Source organism: Glycine soja, chromosome 3, assembly GCF_004193775.1.
Source record: "Glycine soja cultivar W05 chromosome 3, ASM419377v2, whole genome shotgun sequence".
Classification (NCBI taxonomy): Eukaryota; Viridiplantae; Streptophyta; class Magnoliopsida; order Fabales; family Fabaceae; genus Glycine; species Glycine soja.
The window spans coordinates 31925351-31931641 of record NC_041004.1 but is presented as its reverse complement, the minus strand read 5'-3'; the positions used below and the strand labels follow the sequence as shown (position 1 = coordinate 31931641).

The 6291-nt window shown below is 29.7% G+C and overlaps 1 long non-coding RNA gene across 3 annotated transcripts; it reads left to right on the top strand.

Annotated features, from left to right (window-relative positions):
* The first annotated feature begins 217 nt into the window (after positions 1-217).
* On the top strand, positions 218-2563 carry LOC114406461. Of its 3 annotated transcripts, none has more exons than XR_003665431.1 (5): positions 218-415; positions 529-652; positions 841-946; positions 1232-1680; positions 2289-2563. It is a non-coding gene; the product is annotated as an uncharacterized LOC114406461 (long non-coding RNA). The 3 variants fall into 3 exon arrangements; XR_003665430.1 differs by lacking the exon at positions 529-652 and having other exon boundaries at positions 219-415; positions 1232-1467; positions 1584-1680; positions 2289-2552; XR_003665429.1 differs by lacking the exon at positions 529-652 and having other exon boundaries at positions 2289-2556.
* Positions 2564-6291: the final 3728 nt, after the last annotated feature.

Genomic DNA, 6291 nt, shown 5'->3' with positions numbered 1-6291 from the left:
AATAATTTTTTTCAATACAATTTATATCATATTTAAAATAAATCATTTGTTTAAAAGATATAAACTATTATTCGTCTAGGGCTTGTGTCAATTTTTATTGGTTGATATCTTTAATTTTCTATCTAACAAAAAAGATAGATTTTATATTTCATATAAAAAAAATTCTCTTTATATTTATTTATTTCTCTTCCGTCTTCTGTATATCGTTGATGATCATGTTAACTTTTCTTTCAGCAAGTGATTCTCTTCCCCCCTTGATCTGCCTATAAATCCACCAAGCACACACTTAAAGGACACGGTCACATTTACATTAAAAAAAAAAAAAGAAGAAAAGAAAGAAAATAATATCAATGGAAATGATGGCAACCGAACGTGTTTGTATGTTCACTGCAACTTCTGCAACACCATTTTGGCGGTACAACACACACTCTCTGTCAATTCTATCTTTCCTTTTCTGTGGTGATGAGGCTGAAGCATCATATGATATCATATAGTCTTTAATGATATCGTATATTTTCACGGTTTCAGCCTTGTGGCCTTCCCTTAGTACAGAGCCAGTGTCCTCTCTTTTCTTTCTTTCTACCAAGAACTTGAACTTGTTTGGGTGGGGGTTCTGGTCAAAAGATATGTTTATTCACCAAATTTACTTAAGGTAAAAAAGTCTCTCTTATGAGAAAAGTTGGAAAATATAGCACTAATGTTTGTTGTGTCCTCCACTCTTCACTCTTCACACCTTTTCTCTTCCTTTTATTCTCATTAATTAATTTACATCACATGCTGCTAGCTTCTCACATATAATTTAATTCGCACTTTTTTTTTCTTTCAATTTTGTTTGTTTAGGAATTAGAACAAAACCAGAGATCATGGGAAAGCTATGTGAACTGGAGGAACAAGTCTGCTCCCAGAGACTGCCATGGTGGCATGCTTGCAGCCTCCTTTGCTTTAGGTCTGTCCTAAATTCCCGTCTCTCTATTTACTCTATAGTTTAATATTATTTATATTTATATACATATATGTTCATATACATATTGATTCATATAATTTATATATTTATATGTATGTATTAATTATATATGGACTAACTGGATCAATTGGGAGTATTGGGGTTGGAGATAGAATGAGTCCAAATTCGGTTGTTTTTACTTTGTGTGTGTGATGAATGATGATAGATATGAATCATGCATATATATGTGATGTGGCACTAATTTCAATGTGTGTGGATTTTGTGCAGTCGTCGAGATATTGGAGAGTCTGGCATTTCTAGCTAATGCATGCAATTTGGTGTTATATCTGAGGCAATACATGCACATGTCCCCTTCATATATTTTGTAAATATAAGACTAATTAATTTAGTTTCCAACATATATTTTTTATTATCAACAAATAGTAGTTTATTAAAATTTAGTCACAAAGAAGCAAAGAGTGCCCACTCTGTTGGCAATCACTTGCTTTGAAAGATCCTGCCAGGTATATGTTCACTTGCAACACATTTTCCCACTTCCTTTCAAATACTTGTTACAAGCTAGCCATTTATGGGTATCATTAGCATTTTCAATTTTCATCAATTGCTTATTCTTTTGTAGCCAAGAGCTTCTAGCTGCAGTGGAAGATGAGAAATGCATGAGATAAAGAAACATTGCTAATTCTCCTGCCCCCCTTGGACAACTTAATGAAAGCCACGTAAGATATCTCAGAATTGATCTTTATGGAACTGTTTTTTTGTTCTGTTAATTTCCATTGGTGTTAGTTTCCTAGATATAAAAAGAATCATAGTTTCATTCAATGGTCAGAAGCAAATTATTTGCAGGATGATTCTTGCTCAGATGACTTTGATTTTGATGATCAGATTATGAATTTGCGAAAAAAGTGCAGTATTTCGAGAAAAAACATTAGAACTTATATTTACCCATTTTTTGATAAATATAGTACTCCTATGATTATTTTAAAAAAAAAGTGTTTAATTAGAATGTATTGATCTTTTATTTTTTTAGCTTAACTACTGTTGTAGTTAGTTAGTTTAAAGGTGGGTGGAACCACAATAAATAATTAATCATTTATTATATAATATATTTAATAAATACAATATAATCGATTATTAATCTTTCAATTCACTGTCAAATCTTTATACATTTTTTTTAATTTGAATTATTAATCTTTACAAAAATTATGTATACAACTTTGAATAACTATTGAAACTAGATTTTAAAGAATTTCATGTGTTAAATAAGTACTATTAAGATAGATTGTTACCTCTGATCCTAGTCGTGGATGTATCCATGTGGTGATAGGGCACAAGCTTTCGGGTCCAATTCCTAAAGCTCTCAAGGACAGATTTGCAATTAAGGTTTTCAATACAATATTTCAAATTACCTGTAAGTTTGCACATTCTAAATGGCCTTACGTGACTGTAAGTTTGGACTTATGAATTATTAGTGTATTTTAAATAAAATATTTTATATTACTATTAATTAATAATTCATTTTTTAATTAATTTCTATCAATAATTCCTACTACTATTATTATATATTCTTCTTTTCTATGTATCTATATAATCGAATAGTAATAAAAAAAATATATCATTCTAAAAATTTTAATTTCATTCTTATCTTTTTTTAAGTATTTGTATTTTATGAAATTTTAAATTTTAAAATTACTAATTTTTTATCACTTTTTTTATTTGTTGTTTTATCGTGTTTCTTGTTATTATGTTAGCTGGCATACCTTTATTTTATTAGCAATTTTTAAAAAATATTATTTTTTAAATTATCATTAAATTTTAAAATAATAATATAACTTTGATTATGTTATCCCTTTGTCTGGTATGCTTGAATTCTCTACTTATTCACTACTTGAATTTTAAAATAATAATATGTTATTGTTGTTTAGTGTTTATGCTTTATGTGCCAGTTCGACTGTTTGATTCACTACTTGATTTGATCATTTGACTGGCAACTATATATAGAACTTTTTAACACCATTCACAAATTATAATTAAGGTTGAAAGAGACTCCTCTTTAGTCGTAGTAGGTTTTGGGGGACTCCTCTCCCTTTATGGATCAGTGAGGATGAGGAGGAAGTAGTTGTCATAGATTCTGTTACAAAACTTGAAGAGCTTTCAATTTAGACTGTCTAGAGCCCAAGTCAATATGTTCATATTTTGATTCTACTCTTCATTTTTTTTTTGTTACGTTCATTTTATTTTCGTTAGGCTTGCTAGCTAGCTCAATTTCTTTCTCATTGTTATCTTTTAGTTGGGCTTAGGTCCCCCCTATTAAAAAATAAGAAAGAAAAGAAAAACTATATCCTTCCCTTCGATTTTGATACACACTTTTCTGACCCAAGCCGGGGTTTGACTAAACCACTTTCTTTTTTTTAAGATCTTACGTGTGGTGATCACTGATGAAAATTTCCAAATTGAATGTTCTTTTCTTTGTATTTCTCTTCCCCAAATAAAAGAAATTCATTTATTCGATTGAATAATTATTACATTCATATAGTATTATAATTTATATCTTATTGGTGAGTGGGATTGTCACACCGATCGAATTTCCGAATCGGGTGCTCTTTATTTTCTTTGTATTTCTCTTACCTAAAGAAATTCATTCATTTGACTTAGTGGTTGTCATAATCATACAACATTATAATATGTGATTGCCTTTGACAGAAACCTCAAGATATATATGTACTTTCCCCATTTTGCTTAATTAATTGTACCTTAGTTGCTTCATTTTGCATGTTGTGACTGGGATGAAATTTTGTCAATTTTGGGCAGTTATATTGTCATATTTTTCCCTAGGAAATTAATAGAATAGTTGTAATGTGAAAGATAATCTTACATCATGTATTGGACTATGGGGCAGCTTATGTATAAGGTGGTCATAGCTTGGAAGTTTCACTTAGCGTTATTTGTTACGTTAATTCCTCCGTCATGCATTGTAAAAGTGGACATATTATATTATATTTACTATTGTCTATCTTCTGAACATAATGTACTAATTTACCATAGTGCCTCTTCATATTAAAGTGTGTTTAAACTATTATAGGTTTTGTTTCCAAAATGAATGTTCTATTTATTTTCTTAGTTCTTATGGATACTTTTGCTAAATGATAAGTATCACTAATCTCATCCTTATGTTTTCTACATGATCATTAGCTTCATATGTGACCGGCATATCTCGTGTAGTTCACCACCTGGTATTGCCAAAGTAATTATGAAATTTATGTCCTTTTATTTTCTTTGCCTCTTTGTTATTCTTTCAATTAATTGACAACCAAAATGAGCATGATCTTCATTGTGTGCCCTGTATTTAAACATTTGATCTCTATTTTATATATTAGTCTAATAGTTGCTTGATATTTAAATTATGACTTGTCATCAAATCCATAATTGTATTTTAATGTTTGATAATTTTAGTAGGTACTAAGTTGGATATCAATTTTAGTATGTACTAAGTTGGATATCAATTTTAATACCTGGATATCAATTTTAATGTCTGATAATTTGTCACTTTCGATGTCCTTTCTAAGACGGTTATTATGAAATAACTATTTTTGAAAAGTTTTCACTTTGACATTCAAAGACGGTTACTACAAAATAACCGTCTTTGAAAGTTTATATTTTTAACATTCAAAGACGGTTATTATAAAATAACCGTCTTTGAAAGATTTTTTCGTTTGACATTCAAATATGACTATTTCATAATAACCGTCTTTAAAAGATTTTTAGTTTTCACATTCAAAAACTGTTATTAGCTAATAACCGTCTTTAAATGTCAAAACAGACACAACATTCAAAGATGATTATTAGTTAATAATCGCCTTTGAATTGTTCTTACTTTCAAAGATAGTTATTAAAATAACCGTTGTAAAAAAACAATTTGGTTTTAACGATGTTATATACAACGACAGTTTACAATGGTCATTAAAAACACTTATTAACCGTCGTAGAAAGCCATTTTTCTAGTAATGACACGTTCTCTACCTCATTAATTTGTACATTGAGCACAGAAGGAAAATATTTTAAGAGGAATGCATGCCGCAAGTTTTGCGTCTAATTGCTTTTTGAATGTTGTCGTTGACACTTAGGGCAAGTTTTGAGCCCCATGGTTGGAAAAGCTATGGTTGATTGTTGATTTAATTTGGGGAGGGGTAGGAACCACAAAAGTTTGCATTATATTTTTGGATTGTATTAAACAAATCTAACCAGTTGATGAAATAGATTTTTTGATATTATGTTTAATTTCTACATATAAAAAATTATTGGATTATGACATCTTATCATATATCATTACAAAAATTATAAATATACATTTAATATTTATTTATTTATTTATTTTTATCTATTTTTATTTTGTCTTGTCACATTAACTATTGTACTTATAATTTTTGTAATTAATTATTTTTCTTATTTTTTTCTCTCTTTCTACCGTAATGTATTTACTCCAAAATGGGGTGGATGTTTATCATACTCTAATCATTTTTACTCTATCGTTTTATTTTTGTGAGTGTTGTGACATTGGATGCACGGACACGGAGGTTTATCTATGGGAATATTTAGGGCTTGGGGTATTAGCCCGTGGATATAGAGAGAAAGATCTGTTGAGTGTTGACACAAAGATAGAGAGTAGAGAATGGTGAGAGTAGTTAAAAGGAGGACTGTAGAAGTGAACATGAACACAGTGCTGTTTTATAATAAAATAAGTTAAATATATTTTGTGCCAATTTGGCAGTTAGATACTCCTTAACTTGGATTGGGTTTTCGAATAATCAACTTCACCTTTGATTAACAAATGAGGAGCAAGGATTGCTACAGCCTTACGATTTAGGGTTGTGTAGCAATCCGATCCTTTGTGAATTTCTGCAATCTAAACATGTCATTAACATCTTACCTCTAGTACATGATATATCCTACCCAGTAGTATGGTATCTCCATATCATAGGTATCTCCATATATATATATATATAAACAACAATCAGAGGGGTACCTAGTTTGACATTATGCGCTAGCTAATAATAAGATCATAAAGCTTTTAATTGTGTACATTTTGTGGCTTTGAAATTTGGTCTTTGCGCTTTTGTTGCTGTCCAATATATAGTATACTAGTTGAGTCAATTATGTTACAATTCAAATCAAACCAAAATCATTCTTACTTTAATAAACACAAATTCTTGATGATGATGTGTCCGGATATTTTGACACACAAGAGGAGGTACTTAAAATTGTTTCAATGAATTTCTCTGAATGCACCCTTGATTATTTAATCACACCAACATACAATTTGAAAGGTCACG